This window comes from Stenella coeruleoalba (assembly GCF_951394435.1).
Source record: "Stenella coeruleoalba genome assembly, chromosome: 5".
Classification (NCBI taxonomy): domain Eukaryota; kingdom Metazoa; phylum Chordata; class Mammalia; order Artiodactyla; family Delphinidae; genus Stenella; species Stenella coeruleoalba.
In genome coordinates this window covers 21,171,447-21,198,274 of record NC_137150.1, presented here as the reverse complement: position 1 = coordinate 21,198,274, position 26,828 = coordinate 21,171,447, and the positions used below count along the sequence as shown (strand labels likewise).

Here is a 26,828-nt window from a genome sequence, read left to right as displayed (position 1 = left end):
TATGCTGATAGTATGTTTCCAAAAGTTACTTGTCTTGCATAACTGAAACTTTGTACCCTTTGGCCATCACTTCTCCATTTCCCCCTCCCCATTGCCTTTGGCAATCACCCTTCTCTTCTTTGTTTCTATGAGTTTGACTATTTTAGATTCCACATGTAAGTGAAATCATATAGTATTTGTCTTTCTGTGTCTGGTTTATTTCCCTTAGCATAATGTTTGTGTCTTCTCTTCTAAGGATTCAGTATCTTCTTAAAAGACTCCACGTCTTCTCTTATAAGGACTTTTCATTGGGTTTAGGGCCCACCCAAATCCAGGATGATCTCATATTAGAAACCTTCATCTACAAAGCCTTTTTCTAAATAATATCATAATTACAGATTTTAGGACATGGATATATTTTGGGGCAGAGGCTCATCATTCAACACACTATACACTGTTTATTGATTAAACACATTTAAATTAAGGGTCAAATTGAGGGCAAAGACTATCTTCACTTTTGTGTCATTGTGTATTTTGCAACATAGGTGCACACAATAGGTACCTAATAAATATTGCAAGAATTAGAAACACATCTGTGACCAGTAATTAAAGTTTTTCTAGAAGTTTGTTAAATGATGAAGTTAAACTAATTTTTAAGTTAACATATGATACATCAGTAGAATACCATGGTTTCACACTATTCACAATGTGAATCAAGATTCTGCTTATATACTAATTAATTGTCCCTGTTAGCAAAATTCTAACTGTATGAAAAAGAAATGGGCCTGTGTATGATATGAAATATGTGAATATAATTTAAAAAATTGACTCTAGCTATTGGTAATCACAGATAAATATTGCTTTACAAAGCTTATGTTGAAATTAGCTCAGTGTACCACCATGGTCAATTACGTAGCCAAATACATTCTTGATGGGACTTTTGTAATGGGCAATCATTCTTTCAAGAACAAAATTGTTTCCTATTCCTATGATTTGATAGTAAGTAATAAACATGTAATATATCAATTTACAAAGTCAATTACATAATCAAGAAGAGTGCCAACAGCAATAACCAAAATACTCTGTACTGTATTTACTTTCATATTCTCTACTTTCCCTAAGGCACCAGGCCTGGCATTTTTCCTACTTTCTCAATTTTCTTTGCATAATTTTCCACTTGGTGGACTGCCATTGTCAACAGCAGCACTCTTCAACTTCTGGAGGTTTGGTAAGAGCAGTTGAAGCGATGGGAACTGTGTTTAATTAAATCCTGGTTGCCGAATGTAAATGCAAAAGTGCTTAATTATTCAACATTGCTGGTGAGGAAAGTCACAGGAGAGGATCTAGAAGAAATGTGGTGTCTCATGAGCTTTGAGATACAATACTGAAAAGTATCAATTTCCTGTTTACCTCCTTTAAATTAAAAAAACATTTGAAAGAATGCAGACGAAAGTAAGAATAATTCATAAAATACCTAGCTGACTAATTTCAGCTGCTAAAAAAGACACATACAGACATAGATAATGTGGTCCTATAATTATGTATCAGATATGCTTCATGAAAACATCTACAGACTTTGTGATTCATGTATATTTGAGGGAAATCCTTAAGTAAAAATAAAGAAAAGGAGGATATTGATTTGAATTCCAGGACAAGAGAGTATTCCACTTTAAAATTTGATTTTATGTTTCTTTCAAAATTTGTTTTAGTGTTTAGGAACTGACTGACTTAAATATTGGAGATTTCAAAGTGTTTGCAACTAATTATTAATACTTCTATAAATTTAATGTAATTTTAATTACTACCCTAATTTCTAAAGTGTTTTTGAGTAAATATGAGTCAAACATCTCTCAGAAAGGATTACTACCAATTTATTTGTTAAATGTAAGCACAGATATATTAGACATCTACCATAGTCTTACAGTCCTATTCCTTCAATATTCCTTCAATTTCTGTGTAGAAGAGATGGAATTCTTTGGGTAAATTTCACATTTTACACAGCATTGTATAAGAACTCTTTTTTATTGATTATTTAGTTTTTACTGACAGTATTGCTGATAACATTTGGATAAGGTGGCATTTCAAATTTTACTGTAGAATAGCTAACCAGAAATAGATTAAATTTTATACACATGTGGATATCCCCAGATGTGAATACAGGAAAAACTTAGTTTTGTCTCCAGGTTATATCACCATATAAATCTCCTAGCACATTCTTATCTGTTATGTAAATAAGATGTGGAATTCCAATAGTGTATCAGTGTTCTACAGCAGATGGTACATTGAGATTTACCACACCATTACATTTAATGGGTTTGAATTCATTTGGATTTCTTGATGTTCTCTCGGTCCTTCTCATAGCAGCAGTGTTGCCAATGTTCCTGATTATATATGATTTGAGAGAGTGCTTACAGAAGAAAAACTCCTTTATCTTAGAAATATGAGTATTTTATGTCAAATTTTAAAGTGTATATGTATTGCATTGCAGAGGATTTATATGCCCTGTGAGAAAAGGATAGTTAATGAATATTCAACAAAGTACTTGCAGTCATTACACTCAAAGATATTTTATAAAATGGAAACACTCAATTAACTATTGTAGTGCTAGTAGGGAGTATTCATATGAAAAACAAAAAGAAATTTTCAGCCTATATCATCATGGATGAAGTGAAAAAAAAGTTTAATATAAGAGAATACAAAGACTCAGGAAGCATGTGTCTCAGTCATATTAAGGAAAGATGCTCATGACTATTTCTGTTAACAAAAATTTATATAAATTTTGGCTCACTAATTACTTTAGATTAATAAATAATATCCCTAAAAGTGCTTGATCTGTGAAGGGTCAGACCTCAGTGGTAATTTAAAAAGGCAGCATGAGCCATATGCACTTTTTGTCTCTGAACTTGCGCTTTTTAGGACCAGAATGAGTGCTGGTGTAGCTTTCGTCAGTTAGTTACAGAAATTACTGTTGATGAATGTGTCTCAGTCGTATTAAGGAAAGATGCTCATGACTATTTCTATTAATAAAAATTTATATAGTTTTTGGCTTACTAATTACTCTAGATTAATAAATAATATCCCTAAAAGCATTTGATCTGTGAAGGGTCAGACCTCAGTGACAATTAAAAATGGCAGCATGAGCCATATGCACTTTTTGTTTCTGAACTTGCTCTTTTTAGGAGCAGAATGAATGCTGGTGTAGCTTTCGTCAGTTAGTTACAGAAATTACTGTGGTTGAACATAGAATGGAACAAGAATAAGGAATCTAATCTTGTTCTATAACCAGGTACCTCTAAATTAATATGTTTCCAAGAGTGGCCAAAAAAACAACTATAAAATCTTATTAGAAATGGAGACACCTGGGCCGGGTCCCAGATTCACTAAGTCAAAATCTGTGAGGGTGGAAGCTGTGAACTAAAACATTAAAAAAACTCTGCAGTGATTCTCATTGTGTGTATATATATATGTGTGTGTTTGTCTGTGTATATATATATATGTGTGTGTATATATATATATATATATATATATATATATATATATATATATATATATATATATATGTTGCAGGTCAACATTCAAAGCCAGGACTCTAAAGCAGACTTCCTGGGTTTAAATTGGTTTCCTTCACTCACTAGTTCTGTGACCCCAGGCTCATTACTTAGCCTCTCTGTGTCTTAGTTTCATCAGCTGTTAATGGGGCTGATCTACCTATGTCACAGGGTTGTTTTGAGTATTAAATGAATCAATATTTGTAAATCAGTACCTGGCACCTAGTAAGCACTAATCAAATAGGAGTTTGTGTAAGGATCATAAAAAATAATATACCTGTTTATTGGAACTGCCAGATCATGGTTAACATTTACAAGCTTTCTGTTAAAAAAAAAACAAAAATCTTCCCCAGAAAATAACTACATACTGAATAAAACACTAACTATGATTCCATGTTTGAAGTTAATAGCAACTGAAGTTGCATTCCATATTGTTTTTGCTTTCTTCATTGTTACAACTTTATAATAAATATTTTTAATATTGTCAGAATCAGCTTCTAGTTATACTCGGAGTAAAACGTCCTTTCAATTTTTTTGAGACATGCTGAATACCAACTCTGGTGACATATGCACTCTCATGAATGGTGAACACATTTTTCATTAGAATAAGATAAGGCTTAAATACAGTGTCTTGGTGTATGTATACGTGCCATGCTATTTCCTGCAAATCATCACAGTAATACAGCATGGCAGTCATCTTAAAGTGACCCTACAGACAGTATTCCATGCACTCGGTTTTCAGTTCATTTGTGGGACATTGGACTCATTTGGCAGCAGTACTGAAGTCACATTCATTTATAGACACTTCAGAGACATCCACACAACATCCCTTAATTACATTACAGTATCCTGCCATTGCCATTTGTTTATTGATTTCAGTTCTTAGAAGCCTTTTCTATTATTATCTGTAAACTCCTTTGATTTACAGTCACTTGTCTACATTTAGAACAAGAAAAGCTGAGTGCTAAAGACAGATAGGAGGAGAGCTTGAGTTTATTTCAATTGACTGATAGCTGGCTTTTTACCTAATGACAACTAATTCCAGGATTGAACCACAATTTTTGATATATCATGATGTTGCCATCATTTTACCCATTCTAATATCAAGATCTTGGGTTTTACATATATGCCAATCAGTATAAGCAGACAAGATCTTCTATATTGAAAGCAATATGTCCGGGCAGTTCATAATCGTACTTGCAGCATTATTCACACAAGCTTCCAGTAAGTCTAATTACGTCTTCAAATTGGCCTGAAAATCATTTAGACAGTAGGGCTTTCCATTGGTCTGGAAGTCATTTGATCTCTTTATGACTTCCCTGAGCTAGCATCAGCCATTTCAGATTGGCTGTGGCTGTGAAACAGGCAGTGGTGCATCTGTTTTTTGGTTTGATTTTAATGGGAAAAACACTTTTTTTTGCCTAAGAAGACAAACTTCATATCGTTACTTATGAGAGAGTTATGTGTAACCCTTTAAAATATATAAATGAGAGCACCCATAGGAAAAAAAAGTTCATCAGAATGTAATTTGGAAACTGAAAAATGTACCCAGGTCAATTTTAATATTATCCAATCTGTTTATTTTGGGGAGGTGTGTGTGTGTGTGTGTGTCTAAAATTATAAAAATACTACCAAGTTGGTTCAGGCAGATTTTACTATTCTAAATATAAATGTTAATAGTAATTGGGAAAGTTTTAAAATCATATGTTTTAAGTAGTGATAAAACTGAAATTTATGCTGAGTGACATGATCTTTGCCTTCTTAGAGCTTAAAAAAATACTATACTTTTTTTAAAATTAGCAGACTAACATTTTAGTATCACTAAAAATACAAATAAATGTGGATTGCAGTTACTTGGGAATGTCTGAAAAATCATTTATTGTGTATTTTAATCTCAGACCAAATTAAGGCTAACAAATTCTTATAAAATTGAAAATGATTTAGTAATAAAATCCTAAAGTCATTTACAAAAATATTTTTTACCCACTCAGTCTTTTCCCAGTCTCACCATTTAAAAAGTGCCAATTTATCATAAAATTTGGGGAAAGTAAGCAAAGAAGAGTTTATTAGCAACTGTCAAATCTATCTTAATTGGGATTTGCTATAATAATTTGAATACTTCTTCAAGTACTTTTTTGTAAATTGGGGTATAGTGGCTTTACAATGTTGTGTTAGTTTCTGGTGTACAATGAAGTGAATCGGCTATATGTATACACATATCCCCTCCCTCATGGACCTCCCTCCCCTCCCCATCCCACCCATCTAGGTCACCACAGAGCACCGAGCTTAGCTCCCTGCGCTTTACAGCACATTCCCACTAGCTATCTGTTTTACACATGGTGGTGTATATATGTAAATCCCAATCTCCCACTTCATCCCACCCCACTCTCCCATGTCTACACATCCATTCTCTATGTCTGCGTCTCTATTCCTGCCCTGCAAATAGGCTCATTTGTACCATTTTTCTAGATTCCACATATGTGTTAATATACAATATTTGTTTTTCTCTTTCTGACTTACTTCACTCTGTATGACAGACTCTAGGTCCATCCACATCTCTATAAATGACCCAGTTTTGTTCCTTTTTGTGGCTAATATTCCACTGTATATATGTACTGCATCTTTTTTATCCATTCATCTGTTGATGGGCATTTAGGTGGCTTCCATGTCCTGGCTATTGTAAATTGTGCTGCAATGAACATTGACCACCTCCTAAAGTAATGAAAATAAAAACAAAAATAAATAAATGAACAAACATATGGACACCAAGGGGGAAGCAGGGGAAGGGGGTGGTGCTGGTGGGATGAACTGGGAGATTGAGATTGACATATGTACACTAATATGTATAAAATAGATAACTAATAAGAACCTGCTGTATAAAAAAATCAATAAAATAAATAAATAAAAAGGAAAAAAATAAACAAATTGGACATAATTAAACTGAAAAGCTTTTGCACAGCAAAGAAAACCATAAATGAGATGAAAAGACAATCCTCAGAATGGGAGAAAATATTTGCAAACAAAGAAACTGACAAAGGATTAGTCTCCAAAATATGCAAACAGCTCATGCAGCTTAATATCAAAACAACAAACAACCCAATCAAAAAATGAGCAGAAGACCTAAATAGACATTTCTCCAAAGAAGGCATACAGATGGCCAAGAGGCACATGAAGAGATGCTCAGCATCACTAATTATTAGACAAATGCAGATCACAGCTACAGTGAGGTATCATCTCACACAGATCAGAATGGCCATCATCAAAAAATCTACAAAGTTCATGATAAACCTCAAAATATCTCATAAAATGCCAATTGTAACTCAGTGAAGATCAAAATAAAATTATTTTAAGAAGTGTACCCTTTTCTCTAATATCTATGACTGGGAAAGCAAAGGATTTAATGTATGACAAAGGAACATCATGCATACAAGCCTTCTATTACTTACAATCATCTCTGACTTCTCCATATTTTTTATATTCTATATCCAATCAAATTTAAAATCATGTCAATATCACTTGATTTATTTAACAAATAGTTATTTAACACCCACCATATCCAATCACTCTAGTAGGATGCTAGGACTAGTAAAAATATAGTAATAAAGACAGTACAGGAGACAGACATCAAAGAAAAAATTGCATAATTATAACCTCTATTTTGCACTGAAGAAAAGTTAGAGTGATCTGTAAGAGTACCTGATCTAGCCTAATAAATTCAAGGAAGGTTTCCTTGGAGAAATTCTATTTGAGTTCAGATCTGAAGAATGAGAGTGAGTCAGGAACAATGAAGGAAACCATTCTAGTCCCTGAAACCCTGAGAACAAGGAGGGGAAAAGAAAGTCAATATGGGGCAGCACAGAGAGTGAGGAGGGAAAATGAGAAGATGAGACAGGAGTTAGGTATGGAAAGTCTCATACAGCAGGAGGTTTTTAAAGAACACTCTAGATGCAGAATACAAAATTAATTTGTGGCAGGCAAAAAAAGTAGATGTGAGAACAATTAGGAGACTACTTCAATAATGCTGGGGGAAGGAGATTATTATTACACAGAGCTGGATATTGAGGGCAGTAGAAATGGAGACGTGGATAATACTGAGAGAGACTTAAAATGAAGAGTCAAAATTACTTGGTAGAGTTGGATGTAGGGAATGAAGAATAAAGAGGTGTCGAGGATGCTTCCTAGATTTCTGGCATGCCTAGTTGATGGATAGTGCTACCGTGCATTGAGATACAGGAGTCTAGAGTAGGACCAGAGCCGGGGGAAGAAAACAGTAGTGGGATATGGCATAAAACAAACATCAAAAAAGAGATTCTGGCTCCTTCAGGTACTGAAAAATTATAGTAATAGGAAGAATAAATCCAAAAGAGAGGCAGAGAATAAGACCAGTAGTTTCTGATCTTCACTTTTTGGGGGTTTTAGCCTAGAGGAAGGAAGGCATAAGAAAAAGGAGTTGAAAGAAACAAAAAAGGAAAGAGACTTTTGCTCATTAGATTAATATAAGATTAGTATTAGTATTAGATTAGTGTAAGTATTAGTATAAGACTTAAGATTTGGACACATTTCCTTTAATGTTAGCTTGTTTTTTCCCCCAATTCTTACCCCCCCAGCCATGCCTTTGCATGAACTTGGAGAGCAACTCCATAGCAAGTAAACCTGGCATCTCAGTGTAATTAAGGAAAGGAAGGTTTACTGTTTAACTGTCCTAAAACTGCCTCTTGTTCCTGTCTTGTATGATGGGACTTGGAGGTTCTCCCAGGCTCCTTGGGGATGGGATGCACAGGAAGCAGCTAGAGCCTTCCAAAGACACTGGAGAGGCTGAGGAGAGGACCTCTTGGCCAGGGTCTAGACAGAAGGTGTGGTAGAGCATTAGAGAGGATTGTCACCTATGAGTGCTGAAGGCTCTGTCAAATTCTAGAGAGGCGGGCTAGTCCATACATTATACTGGAGCAACAAGATGAGCACTCATCAGACAGGGTGACTGGATAAATACTAGGAGAGAGGTGGCTAAAGTGACCAGAAAATGCCACAATGATTAACAGCAACAGCAGAAACTTTTCTCCACTAGTACAATGTCCCTCTTATAAGTCAAACGCCATCTTGGGTAAGAAAAGGAGGAAAGAAGTGAAAAGAGAAAATTGAGCATTTTGCTTAAAGTGACTTTCCATTACCACATTGAGCTAAGTGTATGTGATTTACTGAATAAGACTTTTCCCCTCTCCCAAAGTTCAGGAGGTTCAAGAGGAAGATCAAATAACTTAAAGACATAATAAAGAAATGTTTTTCTTTATATATCTGAACATACTGCAAGTAAATTTAAGCCTTTATATTTAAATATGGAATAAAATTGAATTGAAGATTCAATACTCAGGTAATGATTCAATGACAGGTAAACACCATGGACACATCTAACATCTTTTAATGTGTCTTACTTCAATTGGACTTTGTCTACAAAAGTGAAGCTAGAGGTACTATAATAATGTGGGAAGTGACACTCATTACCACTGTCAGAGACAGAATTCTGAGTTGAATTAGCATTAACATGATATAAATTAGTGCATTCTTTGATATGTTTTCACATAAAACCTGAGATACAAAGAAACAATAGGATTATAATCTATTTAATGGATCACTTCTTTAACATGGTTGCTTTTACCATAGACTTAGGTCCAAATCTTCAGCCTTTGATGGCTGTACTAGACACCAGATCTTTAGAACTACATATATTTTATGATTAAGTTTTTGCAAAAAAAATAACAGAATAATATTTTTAAGCATAAGAGGGGAATTCTTTACTTACAATCCCACTTCCAAGAGACATGTTGGTGATTTATTTCCATTACTTCTACATCCATCTATATGTGTATATGTATTATATGATTAAGTGCATGATTTCTAGGTGCAGAAGTGCAGTCACTAGCAGATTCTTTTTCTCGAAATTCCTAAGCCTTTACAATGAACTCAAAAGTCTATTGCTAAAATATATATAAGCTTCACTGACAGCTCCCAGCTTTCTTCTGAGGGGAAAAAAAAGAAGATTTCTAGTCTTATGGACTGTTTGTGTTCCCCTCCCTCCCCACAAAATTCATATGTTGAAGCCCTAACCCGTGATGTGATGGTATTTAGAGGTGGGGCTTTGGGAAGTAATTAGGTTTAGATGAGGTCATAAGGGTAGGGCCCCCATGATAGAGTTAGTATCCTTATAAGAAGAGGAAGAGACTATAGCTGTCTGTCTCTCTGCCAAGTGAGGGCACAGTGAGAAGGGGGCTGTCTACAACGCAGGAAGAGAGCCCTCACTAAGAACCTGTCCATGCTGGCACCCTGATCTTGGACTTCCCAGCCTCCAGAACTGTGAGAAATAAATGTCTGTTGTTTAAGCCACTCACTCTATGGTATTTGGTAGCAGTAAATCAAACTGACCAAGATATCTAGTCAAAGAGAGTTAGTAATTGCAATTTCCTACTATTCCAGGACGCTTTACTAATGGCATAGAAGAGTGAGTAGAGGGAACCCAACAATTTTCTGTCTTGTTTGACCAAAGGAGGAGCCACATTTATATCAGCAGGTCTAGATATGAAATGGTGTCTTGAGTCCAGTGGTCAGTGCAGATCCTTTTACTTTTGACTGTCAGAGAAAGTTGGTCAGGGGGCCTTCAGTTTTATGGAGACAGCTGGGTCTAGTTCTTACACTGGCCAAGAGTGGTAAGGCAATAGGAAATACACTTCCTGATCATATCAAAGTTGGTCCAGGAGCTATGGATTCCAGAGCAAAATAATCCCCCAGGCCTCCTCAAACGTAAAACTAAAACCCAATCACACACTTAACGTTTCTAAACTTATGCTGGTCTTTAAATTCAGCTGGTTATATGGTAACCAAATTCCTTAAACCAACTTGATATCTAAGTCTTCTGGGCTTGAATTTCTCTTGTTGACTGGAGACCAAAAAAATTTCATTATAACATGACATTTGCTTGAGGAGCCCTAGGCTTCAGAGAAAAAGATTTGTTATAGACAACCATAACTGAAAAACATATGCAGATAAAAATGTATGAATATATTAAAAATAGGGAAATATTTACAGTTTTGTCACTTAACTTTATTTCATGAACATTTTCATAAGTCAGTGAAATTTCTTCAAATTCACCATTATTGAGTGGTTGCTGAATATTTCATCATACTGTTGTAGTAGAAAGTCCCTATTTTGGGATATCTAAACTATTTTCAACTTTTATATACTATATAATATTAATATATAACTATACATAAAGCATATGTATTATAAATACATAAAATGTTATTTTATTTATTATAATTTCTAGTAGGTAACTGACCTTGAACATATATCATTGTCAATGTCTCTGATTATTTTTATAATATAGATTCCTAAATGTAGAGGTCTTGGGTCAAATAAAATATCCTTTTTAAAGTTTTTGAAACCTAGATATAAATTGCTTGTAGGAAGTTGATCCATTTTTATTCCTATTATTTCTAATATCAGTATTCACTTAATTTTTCTTTATTCTCAGCATTTCTGTTATAAAATTTTATTAAGTATAATTTGGAATTTGAAACACTAGAATGGTGTCATGTGTTCTGTTAAGATGCAATACTATTAGATTAAAAGTGCACTGCATAACAAATAAACAGATTTACTTAGCATGTTATTTTTATTTAATAATTCCAAATTGGATTAAGATTGACAAAATTTAGGAAAGAATCTTAAACTAGGATGGGAAAAGTGTGATGTATTGATGAAAACATTATTAAGGTTTTAATTCCCATTAGTTTGAGATGAAAACAATTTACACTCATTAATGTACAGAACACATGAGACTTTTAGACTTGTAACATCAGGGATTTGTAAAAATTCATATGTATAATTTAAAGTAAAACTTATAGATAAATGAACTGACCTTCATTCTATTTTACACTATACAATTTTCTTTGGGGCATTATTGGCTTTATTTAGTCCATTACATAAAGTATTATTTCAGAATAAAATTTAAATATATTTATTAAATATCTACATTATTAAGCAGCTATATGAACATAAAAGTTGAGATAAGGATCAGATGTAACCATTTCAAATGTAATAGTCTATGGTATCACTATGTTCTATATTCTAATTAGGTGCTGCTCTGGATTTGGATAAAAGAAATGTTCAAAAATAAAATAGTCACTAATATGTATAAAATAGTTAACTAATAAGAACCTGCTGTATAAAAAAATAAATTAATTAAATTAAATTAAAAAAATATTATACATGATTAACTGCAGTAGTTTCTTAGGGACAAGACATTTTATTCCTTCTGTTAAGCAGGTGTGTGCCTGTCTTAGGCAAGTGTAAGACAATTTAGCTGTGCTTGTGTTTGATTAGATTTACTTAATATGCACTTTTTCTCTATAAAGACAAATTTTATGTACATTAATTACATACCTGTTTGTAAAAACTTCTGAGCCTTTATTTTGTGCTGTCTACTCATTAATAGTCATAGTCATGGTTTTAAATAAGGAAACAAGCTGTTTCCCTGAAGATGTGAACATATCATTTCAAAATATATGTTCTCTATCCTTACCTATCATAAACGATATTTTGCACCAATAGAATCAGGGCATTGTCCTTTTCATTGTTAGAAGAAAATTATTTTTATGTATACTTTTTGACTGGAAAGTACCAATTTGCTAACTGTACATTTGAATTTGTCTACAAACTGAGAAAAAAATAGGTTCTTTTCAAATAATAATAATTGCAGACAGCACTCAGAGTCAAGGCATTTTTTACAGGCTTCACATATAATAACGCATTTAATAGTCACAGGAAATTTGTGAGACAAAGATATATTGACAGGGTGAAAGAGAATAAACTGATATTTAATACAAGAACCTCTTAGACACATCATTTTTCTTTATAAATAATAGATTTCATGAGTATTAAAAGGTATCCATTACTGGTTACTTATGGTATCTCTTTATCAAATACAATAATGCATTTTAAAATCCTTTATAAGCTGTTTATATGTGAGAAAAATGTAACTTGTCCCCAATATCTAGCTACAACTTTTTTTATGCAATAGAAGTTTTTGCTAAACACAGAGAAATACTTCATATTCTATCTTTGCCTGAAGATAGGTGTGACCATATGATAAAGTTCTGGCTAATGGAGTAGATAGAAGTGTATGCAACTTCTGGGCAGTGCTTTTAAAGGGAGGGGGACAGCATTCCATTTCCTGTTTTATTCACCTGGCTGGCTAGAATGTGGCCATGGCAACAGGAGGCAGAACAGCCTTCTTGGACCATGAGATGGAAGCTGCCTGTTGAGGATGGCAGAGCAACAAAACAGGAGCCTAGATCTCTGACAGCTTTGATGATGAGAGTCACTGTACCAGCTTAGAATGTTACATGAAAGACAAAGTTCAATTCTATTTAGAATACTGCTGACTTGGGTAGCAGCAGTTTAAATGATATATTTACAATTTTTTAAATTTTATATAGGGCTACAACTGATTTACAATGTTGTGTTAGTTTCAGGTATACAGCAAAGTGATTCAGTTGTACATATGCATGTATCTATTCTTTTTCAAATTCTTTTCCTGTTTAGGTTATTACAGAATATTGAGCAGAGTTCCCTGTGCAGTGCAGTCTGTCCTTGTTGTTTATCTATTTTAAATATAGTTTTGTCAATCCCAAACTCCCAATTTATCCCTCTCCCCAACCTTTTCCCTTTGGTAACCATAAATTTGTTTTCTAAGTTTGTGAGTCTGTTTTGTAAATAAGTTCATTTGTATCTTTTTGTTTTAGATTCCACATATAAGCAATATAATATGATATTTGTCTTTCTCTATCTGATTTACTTCACTTAGTATGATAACCTTCAGGTCCATTCATGTTGCTGCAAATGGCATTATTTAATTCTTTTTAATGGCTGAATAATATTCCATTGTATATATTGATATGTACCTCATCTTTATCCATTCATCTGTCAATGGACATTTAGGTTGCTTCCATGTCTTGGCTATTGTAAACGTCACTGCAGTGAACATTGAGGTGCATGTATCCTTTCAAATGATTGTTTTCTCCAGATATATGCCCAGGAGTAGGATTGCTGGATCATATGGTAGCTCTATTCTTAGTTTTTTAAGGAACCTCCATACTGTTCTTCATAGTGGCTGTATCAATTACATTCCCACCAACAGTGTAGGAGGGGTCCCTTTTCTCCACATTCTTTCCAGCATTTATTGTTTGTAGATTTTTTGATGATGGCCATTCTGACTGGTGTGAGGTGATATCTCATTGTAGTTTTGATTTACATTTCTCTAATAATTAACAAGGTTGAGCATCTTTTCATGTGCCTCTTGGCCATCTGTATGTCTTTGGAGAAATGTCTATTTAGGTCTTTGGCCCATTTTTTGATTGGGTTGTTTGTTTTCTTGATATTGAGCTACATGAGCTGTTCGTAAATTTTGGAGATTAATTCCTTGTCAGTCGCATCATTTGCAAATATTTTCTTCCATTCTGTGAGTTGTCTTTTTGTTTTGTTTATGCTTTTCTTTGCTGTGCAAAAACTTTTGAGTTTAATTAGGTCCCATTTGTTTATTTTTGCTTTTATTTCTATTACTCTAGGAGATGGATTTAAAAGATATTGCTGTGATATATGTCAGAGTGTTCTGCCTGTGTTTTCCTCTAAGAGTTTTATAGTGTCCTATATTTAGGTCTTTAACTCATTTTGAGTTTATTTTTGTATATGGTGTTAGAGAGTAAAACAATAAAATATAAATGATATTTTAATAAAGTACAGTACAGTTTACTTATTCTACTATTGCTATCATGACTACTACTATTGAGTGTATATCCATTATTACAGAACCATGGAGTGCTATTAGTACAGTTCATCAGACATCAGCTAGACCAGTATGTTCCCACCTTTATCCCATATTTGTCAAGTGAAGAAACTAAGTCACAAAACTTAGATTTTAAGTAAACTGCCTAATTGCAATTTAATGTTGTTTAATAGTCTTAGGCTTCTGTTTTTCTTTTTCTTCTCCATTCTATAGTTAAAAATAAAATGCATATAATGTCAATAGTATGAGTTGACATAATATTGATATACTATCTTTATTACTTGCTTTACCTATATTATAGACTTGTTCCAAGAATTTAATTTTAAAATAATTTAAGAGTATAGCTATCCATGAAAATTATTCATTTAAAAAATCTAGTTTTAGAACAATATGTGTTCTTTGACCCAGTTTTTGCTTCAAAATGTATATTTTTGTGTTTATAGTTGTATGGATGCATCTCTGTATATTCAAATAACAATTCTTATGGAAGCATACACTTCTCAGCATTGCCCTCTGGGAGAAAAGTTAAAGATAATAAGGGAAGAACTTTGACTTTTTTTTCTTTATACACCCCTGTATTAATTTAATTTTTCAATGATAATTTACAACTTTTGTAACCTATCTTTATAAAATTTGCTTTACCAATTTTATATGATCCCATCCAAAATAGCAATAAAAAATCCAAAATTTGGGGACATAAATACAACTAAATCCATTTAAATTATTTAAATATGTCATTAATTTTATGTAAGTAAAACATAGCTAAATGGAGCAAACAAACAAACTCTGTATACAGAGCACTAGAGCAATAATGAGTAACCCAACAGGGATTACTCCTTACTCTAGTGATGAAGAGTAATAGTGTAGGTGATTGTCAAGGTGTATCATCAAACACTGAGTCAGAGGGTATAGAGGTGCTGTCTTCCTCATTGTAAATAGTGTAAAGAAAAAGTGAGGGGAAGAAGACAAAGAGAAGGATGGGAAGAATAAAAGAAAGAAAGAGGAGGAGGAGGGAAAAAAATTAGAGAAGAATAAAATATAATCAGATTTTTACCAATCCCATATAGAGATTATTTGAGAATAAAAAGGTAAATCTAACCTCACTAGTCAATGTCTCAATTACTCAGTGAGCAAAATTAGTTCATGTGTTCTTGATATGATTTAAGATTTTTCTCAATCATGTGAAAACTTTTATAAAATATGGAATTTTACTAATATCCTAGCATATAGCATTAGAGCTTTAGTATTTTCAGGAATTTTAACTTGTTTTAAAGAAAATCTTCCTAAAGAAAATCTTCCAAGTACAAAGCAATCTACTCTGAGTTTTACCTATTTTTGTATTGTGTCAATTTTTTACTGGAAGTAAAGAAATAATGAAGAAAAAATCAGTAAAAGCTATTTTTCACAAATGTACCAAGTTTATAATGTACAACGAGACACAAATAAAACACAGAGAATTAGCCTATAAATACCATAGTTCTTACATTCATGGAAGATAGGTAATATGACTCATCTTATGGTTAAATTGACCATGGGAGGTTGTGAAGAAATTAATACTCCATGTGTTATTTATAAAATAAATGTGTTTATACACTTTGAAAGGGAATAAAGAACGAAGTTCTGTTTTTAATCAGTATGGTTTGGAAAGAAAATAAAATTAGTGATATTTATAATAAAAAATTTAATATCTGCATGTTCTGTTTTCAAACAAGGTTGTGGGAAATGAATAAGCTATAAGACACCTAGAAATAAAAAGCAAAAATGATACATTTTCCTTAATGAATACATATTGTTACAGTATAGGACAAGTTTGTCTCAATATTGTTATTTTTTTCTTGGTTAAATTTCAGTTCTGTTGAATCATGTGAGAGCAAAGATTAAACTGGGATTTTGTTTTAAGAGGGGAAGGGAGAATACAGGCAGAGAAAAACACCATAGAAATTTAAACACCGAAAAAGTTAAAATATAACTGAGTGATTAAAATCGTTAACTTCCAATGCAACCCAATACTTGTAAAATCTAGTGTTTCAAGATTCAAACTAAAAATCTAGAACCCACATAAAGCAATGGTTAATTAAAAGAAAAACCCTACAGAAATAATAGTTTCTGATATAGAGTAAAATGACTTTCTAAGTAGGTAATTGAGCTATAGGAGAAAAACAAAGATTTAAATCTGAATAAGGGACAATTAAATGAAAATTACAGTGCAAGCCTAATGACAAAATTCTATTAATCTTGCTTCTTGTGAGTTTATCTTTATATATATTTCAACTGAGTAATGTAATTGGTCTTTTAATAACATGTTTTCTATTTTTTTCCTAGAAAAAGAAGAAAAGTAGAAAAAGGAGATAATGAAGAAACAGCCATTATTCAGTCATTCTTCTGCAGCTTTACCTGAAAGGAGAATTGCTTCTATGTGATTCATTATAAGATACCAACAGCATCAGGTAGCAATTATCTTCTATTATAGTGCCAATATACCTGGATAGAATAATCAGTCTTTATGCCATTTCAGTATAAATTTATTTTTTTAGTAAAAATGCCATAAATGTGTGTGCATATGTATGTGTTTATATAGATGAGAGACAGAACATTTTATTAACTATCATTTATTAAGAGAATGTCCAGAAGATTTGTGCAACAGAGATAACAGACGTTTTATGTAAAAGAAAGTACAATGAAGAATGGATATACTGCAAATTGTGGTAATCAAATGCATAATTAGATAACAAGATGCTAGTTTAAAATATATAGTCAAGTCCTAAAGATTTTTCTTTCTTTTTTAATACATGTCCTATAGTTGTTTTTTGAAGACTACTATATCCTTAGGTAAAAACATCACAAGATTTTTGACAGTTCTTAAGTATCATCATTCTATATTAATTATGGAATTTGTGATACTCCCAGAAGTATAAATAATCTAGGTACATAAGGCAATGGCAATTTTATGATGACTCTTAGCACATCTACATATATTCATTCATTCATCCTTTCCTTACTTATTGAGCACCTACGGTACTCTAGACACTATTTAGTTCTAGGCATAAAATGGTGAAGAAGATAAGCACAGTTTCTGGTCCATGCATTTTCTTTTTTATTGAGAAACAGACAGTGAACAAATATACTAACAAACAAAACAGTTTCAAATTGTCGTAAGTTCCATAAGAGATAGAACCAAGGTGCTGTGCTAGAAACTAATGGCTGGAGGGGCTGGATGGTCATTTTCAAGATCATTCAATAAGCAGGCCAGGGAATTCCTCTTTGGAGATGTGTTTTTAGGCTGAGACCTACAAGACAAGAATAAACTGGGTCTGCCAATATCCAGAAAAAGAAAATGAGGAAAAAAGACCCTTGGGAATCAGCCTCCTTGATTTGATATGTGTGGTCAGGGTGCAGTACCCTGAGGGAGAGGGTTGAGATGAGATTGGAAGAGGGAGGGGAGGGGGAGACCCGGCCCTACAGGTTGTGGTAGGAGGTGTGTATTTTAACTCAAGTGAAAAGAAAAATCACTGAAGAGTTTTAAGCAATTTTTTGACATAGATATTATTTGTCTGAATTAAACACTAGTTCCTAGATGGCTGAGACTCCAATATCAATAACTAGGCTATCTGACTCAAATCATAGATATTTAATATTATCCAAAGTGCAGAGAAGGCACAGGAAACTATGTTGGAAGAGGAGTTTGGGGTAGATTGAAGAGGAAGGGTAATGAGAGTCCCTTATTATCCAGTAAAGTCAGAAAAAAAAGATACCAAGGTGGAGAAAAAAGCAAAGAGTGAGACATAAGTGTCATAAGCTTTCACCAGCTCTTCTGAAAGCCCCATCAGAGGTGTGGGGTTAATTGAGGGGAAAGTCCAATCAGAAGGGGTTTTGCCCATTCCTCTTCTGAACTCTGAAAATGGGACCTTACAGTGTGGTATTTGTAGCAACATGGGCCAGCCACGACACAGGAAAAGAAGTGAAGATACGGTGACATTAGCAGAGAGAGGACCTGAGACCGTGCTCAGAGCTTCCCTTGTTTCTTGGGGCATGCATGGGACTTAGAAGTGCCCACGTGCCCCACAGAGAAGGTGCAGGAAGGTAGCTGAGTCCAGAGCTAGGAGACAAGCGTGTGTGTAGCTACACTGGCAAGAGGCAAGGTGGCTATGGTGCAAAAGCCTCAGCATAACTAGCCTCATCAGGCACCAGGTGGATCATGTTTCTGAACATCGGAGGGGAGGATAACCAAGCTCTCAATGCAACAGAACAAGTCATAAATATATGCTGCACCTCAGAACATAGTTCAGTAAACCTGGGGATGGACCATCCATTATACAGCCAAGACCTGGGAGGATGCAGACGTCCAGAGGTCACCCCATGAGCTCCAGGTCTCCCCTCCACTTCTGCAGAGGCCCTTTTGTGTCCCCGCCCCCCAACATTGCCACTTGCCATTTTGAGACTTGCAGATGGCAGTCTGTAAAACAAAGCACTTTCCTGAAACAAGGTTCAAGCCAGAGTCTAAGATGCTATTCATTAGCCAGTTAATATCCCCACCATGAACTCCGTCCCTGTTTGGCAGGGTCAGGGCTTGTGAGGAAGATTAGATTTGTTAGAGAAAATCAAGAACCTTCAATTATTTTGTACATTGGAGTTGTCCCGAGTGTAAATGTGCAGCATGAACACAACACTTAGATTTAATAATTATTCCATTTATTTCAGTTCATTGACTGTCTACATGTAATTAGTATATATTTACATATACATGTTTATGAAGGTTTGTGTACTGCTATTAAGGAAGTACTCTGAAATGAAGAGTATTCTGAACCTGAGTAAGAAATCTCCTGTTCCGTGGCTGACACTGTGACTGCCACCAGCTGGTTCTGTAACCTGGGGCAAGTCATTTAATTTCTCTGGGCATTCATTTTCTCTGCAAAAATGAGGAGACTGGACCAAATCATTGCTAAGGTCCATTTTGATTTCTGATGTCTGTCATGCGAGTGCTAAAATGAGGCCTGCTGAGATGATAGTGGTTAGATTTGCATTAATCAAGAAACAAGGATAATAAGTGTAGAACCATTTAGTAAATCCAGGCCATTTGCCTGGCACAAAGTAAGTCATTTTATGTAGGTTATTTCTAATCATCTAAATAAACCCACGAGGAAATAGAAGTTCAGAGAGGCTGTAATTTGTTCTGTGCTACACACCTGGTAGGTGGCAGAGGCAGGCTTGTGACCCATGGTTTTTCTCTGGAGTTTTTGAATTAGATAGTATGGTGCTTATTATTCATCTCTCTTGTTTGATCTGAAGATTCCACCTTCTAAGCACTGTTAAAATCCTATCCTTCAAGCTCCTCAAGTTATGAAGCTATTTTTATAGCATCAAGGCAAGGAAAACTGTCCGAAGTTCCTGAAGAACTCAGTGATACCATTGATTTAGCACTTATTTTCAAGGCATATATTTATATATATATTTTTATATATATATATATATACACACACACACACACACACACACACACACATATATATATGTATATAGATGGATAGATAGATAGATAGTTAGATAGATAGATAAATCTCCTGTAAATATACCCTGTTTACCTACAACCAAATTGTATATGCTCTGAAGGAAGGCCAAGGACCCGGGCCAAGGAATGGTCAGGAGGTGTCTGGCACCACCAGGGCTGGAATTCAGAGTGCGGTGGTTGAGAGGTGGAAAAATCTCAGGAGCCACTCACTCCCAGGATCCTGCCAGTGCAGGGCCACCTCACCCCAGGCCTGGCCGTGGGCAACACAAAGCAGCTGGTAGATAGGTAGCTCACTGGGGCCATTTGAAGTTCAGCAAGATTAGTTCTCAAAAGTGATATCTATAGAAGTTTGACTGCACAGTGAGATGCTATGTGATGCCTAGAGAATCAAACTTGTGGAGAGAAAACTGGTGTCCAGAAAGATAGAACAGGGCCGCGTTGGTGATATAGAGGTGAGCATAGCTGCCTTCCAGAGAGATAGGTAAGAGGTAAGCCAGGGTGGGAGGACCTTCCCTGGTAGCATATCCTTATGGTAGGATAATGGGTCACCAGAAGAGCTGAAACAAAGGTAAATGAGCAGATATCTTTCCATGCAGTCATCTCCTGGAGCTAAACCATAGCGATGCAGTGTTACAAATGGAAAGGTTTCTGAAGCAACTCCTGTGTAGTGTTTTAAGGTTTTACCCATGTGTGTTAGTCTCTAGGGCTGCCATAACAAAACACTACAGACTGGGTGGCTGAAACAACAGAAATTAATTTTCTCACAATTCTCGAGACAAAAAGTCCAAGGTCAAGGTGTCAGCATGTTTGGTTTCTTTTGAGGCCTCTCTCCTTGGCAGAGATGGCTGTCCTCTCACCGTGTCCTCACAGTCTTTTCTCTGTGATCATGCATCCCTGGTTTCCCTTGTGTGTCCAAATTTCCTCTTCTCCTAAGAACACCAGGCAAATTGGATTAAGGCCCACTCTAATGGCTTCATTTTAACTACTTTTTTTTCTTTCCAGTTTTATTGAGGTATAACTGACATAGAGCACTGTATAAGTTTAAGGTGTACAGCATAATGATTTGATTTATATATGTTGTTAATGATTATCACAGTAAGTTTAGTGAATATCCATCGCCTCGTATAGATACAAAATTAAAGAAATAGAAAAAAATATATTTTGTTTCCTTGTGATGAGAACTCTTAGGATTTACTCTCTTAACTTTTGTATGTAATGTACAGCAGCATTGATTATATTTCTTATGCTGTACATTACATCCTAATACTTATTTTTATCTTAGAACTGGAAGTTTGTACCTTTTGACTGTCTTCATCCAATTCCCCTCTCCCCACCCTCCATCCCTGGTAACCACATATCTCATCTCTTTCTCTATGAGTTTGTTTTGTTTGTTTGATTTTGAAGTACAATTGACCTACAACACTGTGTTGGTTCCTGTTACACAATGTAGTGATTTGATATTTCTATACATTTCAAAATGATCACCATGATAAGTCTAGTTACCATCTGTCACCATGCAAATATATTGCATAATTATTGATTATATCCCCACACTGTACATTTCATATCTTTGATTCATTTGTTTTGTAACTGAAAGTTTGTCCCTCTTTTCTCCCTCACCTATTTCTCTCCTCCACCCATCCCATCCCCCCTCTGGCAACCACATGGATTGGATTAGGGCCCCCTCTAATGGCCTTATTTTAACTTAATCACTTTTTAGTAAAGGTCCCATATCCAAATAGTCACATTCTGAGGTACTGGGAGTTAGTGTTTCAGCATATGGATTTGTGGGGGAACACAATTCAGCCCATAACACCATGGATTTAGTAAATTGGAAGATTTCATATGGGCACATATCCCTGTAATTGCTACCAGAATGTCATACACATTAATAGATAAGTACAGTTGACCCCTGAACAATTCATGGGTTAGGGGCACCAATCCCTGTGCAATTGAAGATCTGCATGTAACTTTATAGTTGACCCTCTGTATCTGTAGTTCTGTATCCACAGATTCAGCCAACCTCTGATTTTATAATACTGTGGTATTTGTTGAAAAAAGGCTGTGTATTAGTGTTACAAAAACAAACTTGGGTCTGCTCTCCCATGCACAGCAAAGCCATCTCCTGACTCCGGGTTGTGGTGAAGGAAAGAACTGAGTTTACTGCCAGGCCAAGCAAGGAGTCCTGGTAGCTAATGCTCCCTGATGGATTTCAGGGAATTTTTAAAGACAAGCTGAGGAAGAGAGTTGCAGGGTATGTAATCAGCTCATGCACAATTCTCTGATTGGTTGATAGTGAAGTAACAGGGTGATATTACAGGGGTTAACATCAACAGTCCTCAGGTTCTATCCAGTCTGGGAGCTATGTGTTCGTGGTCATCATGCAGTTAGCTTCTTCCTACTGGTGGGGGTTTTAGTATCTGTAAAACAACTCTCTGTGTCCTTCAGGGAGGAACTAAAGATTCTGTGACTCTACTATATGACTAATCTATTGTTTAAATCGTTACCAGTTCTCGTGGTCCAACTGCTATCTTTGGTTACTACATGTTCACATTATTCCAATTATTAACTCTTAAGCCTTTTGTGACTCAAAGGAGACCTGGGAAACTAAAGCTTTTCTATAAACAAGAGAATGACAGAGGACATTGTGGCGGCGGGGGGGGGGGGGGGCGCTGTCCTGGTAAGGACCCCCCCAATAGGGTCCTGCCCAGTTGTATTAGTGGACTCACACAATTCAAACCCATGCTGTTCAAGGGTCAACTATTTCCTTTATTTCTTCATCTTTCAAAATTCAGTTCTGACAGCATAAGAATCAATATGATTTTTTGAATGAATGAATAAATTGAAGTTTACTATCTTGGATGGTCAGTAACACACTATCTGAATAATAAAACTTGAGTTAATTAGAGATACAGCTGAGATGCAAATTAATAAATCACCCACTCTTTATTATTATTGTCATATTAATAATTGAACCTAAGCAATGTTACAATCTAAGTAGATAATTCTTATATAGCAGGAGCTCTTCTCTTTATAGCAAATATCTGAAATTGAATACTTTTTGTTCCTTCTTTTTTATTAGCTTTAATCAGACCTAACTCATTTCCCAGTATGAATTGGATATTTATCACCCTTCATCCTATATTAACACTAATTCATCTTTGGACTGGCTTTCTAGTCTTAGGTTATCTTGAAGTAAAAATATCATTTTGCATTTAGCTGCTGAAAAGGTCTCTGTATCATGCATATGTATTTTAAGTATTTATTCAAACCATTATGATAATAATGTATAGTCTCCATTGAATTTTAATTTATTTATTATATTTTTAGCCTTATACAGCTCCTCATCGGCCAAAAGATCAGGACCTTTTCCCTTGTATCCTCTGGGCTAAGATTGCATGATTTATCTTTATCACACAGCCATGAAAGGAAAAGAAAAACTAATTGTCTAGGTTTTCTTTTTTTGCACATTGCAGTGTACCACCAACATTCTTGTCAAGATGCTCTCTAATCAGATGATTATTCTCCTTTTGGCTCTTTAAAAATAAAATAGTCCATCACTCATCAATTATTACTAGCAAAAATCACTGACTTGTTTTAATTTGAAACTTAAATTGAATAGTTTCCCCTTAGAAACACGCCAGTGGCAACTGAGCACACAGAACTTATGCAAAGGTACTCGAGACATTTGCTTTTGGAAAAGTCTGTATTTTTATTTATTACATGTATTTTTATATTCTTTTTTACTTGAAAGATTTGAGGCCGATTATAAATTATGAGATGAAGCAGTCTATTCTTTATACAGAATAGAATTTCTTATTGAGTTTTCATAAGATTAATTTAAAATAGCATTTAGCAAATAAAGCTTGTGCCAAGTTTAAAAGACCACAAAAGACATAAACTCATAGATGGAATAATTATTCATTTTACAGTAAAGAAACTGAAGCTAAGATCATACAGGCAAAGTTGTATACAGAGGAATGATCTTGAAAGGATTTTCATTTTCAGGTTCAGAAATTGTTTGAGGAAAGTGTTCCTGACAGTGCCATTGAGGAACAAATAAGTGTTCTTGCAGCTAAACATGCATGAAGCAAAAATAATTAATTCATTAGGAGGAGTGTTGAGGTACTGTGGTAGGATTTAAAGCCAATGGGAGAATGAGTCTTGTCTTGTGTACTGGAAGAAGAAAGTCAGTTGAGAAATAGCATAAAGTTCAGTATGACTTAATTGCATAGTTTGTGACAATGCTGTCTGACCAAATGGACTGAGATGGAAGAAGTGGGGTTAAGGACGCCTGTGAGAAAATGCCTGCGTCTGATCCATTTGTGAATTAACTGAGGTCTGGAGAAAAACTATGGTGATGAAAATGTGGTAAAGAAAAACACAACAGGAATTGACTCACATATTCACATATTAAGTCCTAAGGATAGCCTCATGACACTGAAATTAGGTCAAAATTTCAAAAAGAAAAATAAATCATTAATAAAGAAAGTAGGAAAAAGTTATTCTTAAAGAGGAAAAACAGGGTTAAGGATGAGGACATCCAAATTTGGGCCTTACTTTTTTTGTAGAGTAAATGAACTAAGCCCGTATTCATATTTCCTCAGGAATTATTGCTCACAGATTATTCAAAAAATAATGAAAAGTGGTAGCTTCTTTTTTTATTTTACAATAAACTAATATGACCACATAAACGTATATTGACCACATAAAAAGATTTTAAATGCACCTCGCCTTTTGTACTTTGTGTATTTAGCAGCTCTACTCAGAGGGACTTATATTTTGGACCTGAGAGCCAGTCTACATGACAGCACACATATGCAATGATGAAGGCCAGGGGGAAAAAAATGTCTCTGCTTTCACACTTCCTTTGTACAAAGTCACTTGCCAATATGGAAAAACTCCCTTTTCTTTCTTCCCAGTGATGTTTACGGTAGGGAGGCGTTTGCATATTGTTTCACAGTGTGCATTTGCAAGTTGTTTGGATGCTCAGCATTCTACTTCTGAGGACCTTGAGCTGGTGGGAAAGCTCAGAATCAAGTCATTTGAAGTGGGAAAACAACTCTGATGTGTTGCTCCTTTTCTCTGTTTTCCTTGGTTGCTCAGCCCCCTACAGTGTTTTCAACCCTAGAAGTGTGAACGGCAGTGCAAAGCAAAAATATCACCACGGCTAAGGATATGTCTAATCTAAATTCGTCCATATGCATTCAGTCATTAACTGTACAACACTTTCTGAAAAGGGAGTATACCTCACAGTTCAAAGCGGGGCAACATCATGAAAAAGAACCAGCTTAATTGGGGTTGAGGAAATAACTTTTTTTAAGTGACTGCTCCAAGGTCATGAGATTTGGCAGTATACCTGAATAAGAAATATCCAAGGTTTATTACGTTACCTCACCTCTTCTTTTAGTACATGCTTTGCTTTGTGGAAATTGGTGTTGAAATCCCAAGAATTATTTGATAATACTTGGTACGAGTTGAATTACGTTCCCTAAAAAGCCTGTGTTGAATTCCTACCTGCTGTTACCTGTGCATGTGACCTTACTTGGAAAAGACTCCTTCCTTCCAGAACTGTGAGAGAGGACATTTTTTGTTGTTGTTATAAGCAGCCCAGTTTGTGGAATTTTTTTACAGCATCCCTGGGAAACTAATACATATTCTGAGCTCAATTTTTTCTCTGATTATAAATTATCTACTTATTGTTATATTTTCATTACTAAAAAAATGTTCCCAATTTTTATTTAGAGAATATTGAGATACCTTAAAAGACTTCTAGTAACCTTGGGAACTTCTGAACAGAACATACAAATTTAAAGGGAAAGAAACATTTCATCACCTTAATGAATCAATGTCGATTGTGTGAATATGAACATTCTCACTTCCATCTTCAGTCTGGCCTTGGCTTCACTTGCTAGCACCGCAGAATTAAATTGTATGAACTGTTAACTTCCTGAGGGTCTCAGAAGGAGAGACTGATGAGGATGGTGGTAGTGGTGGTGATTACTAGAAACAGGATAATTCATATCTTAAATCTTTTTAGCTTGATAAGCATTTGTTAGTACTTACTGACATGTTATATACACAAATATATATATATAGTGTGTGTGTGTGTGTGTGTGTTGTGTGTGTGTGTGTGTGTGTATGCACACACACATGTATTTACCTTTTGGATAAAAATGTAGTTTTCCATTTCCTTTCATCATAGATTGGATTCCCCAGAAAGCAAAGCCTGAAATTAAAAGGAGTATATGGAGACTTTACTGGGGCCTATGAGATACATACACATATTTACTGAGGGAACAAAGCATGGAAGGAGGGAGATTTACTATAATTTTTTTTATCAAGTTGGCCACTTATTTGGGAAATTCTGGAGCTACAACTTTATGGTAAAGAATCTCCTCTATATCCACAACAAACTCAGTGAATATAGCCTTCCATCTCCTTGACCAAAAGCCCGGGCCCTCTCTAGAGGTCACCACTGCTCTTTCAGTTCACCAAGCAGAGGCAGCTTAATCTCTCACACTCCAGGTATTATAGAACCCCAGTGAGATCAGGGAGTCTCTTTGCTTCCCCTGTTACATTGTTTCCCTGTCTTAAATTTCTGACCCTTTCCTTTGATCTCACAATCTTTCTGTGCACTCCAGCTACTGCCAGCAATTATAATGACTTCAATATTTACCTGAAGGAGTCACCAAACATGTGGACTCTCAGTTCCCAGACCTTCTGGTTTCCAAAAGCCTTCCTTACACTGGAGTTCAGCCATTGTCTGCCACTGTATTTACCTTAACCTCTTATTTTACCAATACCTTAAACTACCTTGCCTCTATATCTCATGAGTGGAGGCCTTAATCTAGAAGACCCACACATCCAAGCTGTTTCCTGGAAAGTTGGCTGTCATGTTGGAGCTTCAATAGGAAGAGGTCATGTGTCAAGGAACTGAAGGCAGCTGGTAGCTGGTAGC

At 35.0% G+C, this 26,828-nt stretch overlaps 1 long non-coding RNA gene across 1 annotated transcript in view; it reads left to right on the top strand.

Moving 5' to 3' along the window:
• LOC307187232 overlaps positions 1 to 16,759 on the top strand; it is a 150,248-nt gene extending 133,489 nt beyond the window's left edge. Inside the window, exon 4 of the long non-coding RNA XR_013828560.1 lies at positions 16,684 to 16,759. This is a non-coding gene — a long non-coding RNA (uncharacterized lncRNA). The remainder of the gene's footprint in view (positions 1 to 16,683) is intronic.
• Positions 16,760 to 26,828: the final 10,069 nt, after the last annotated feature.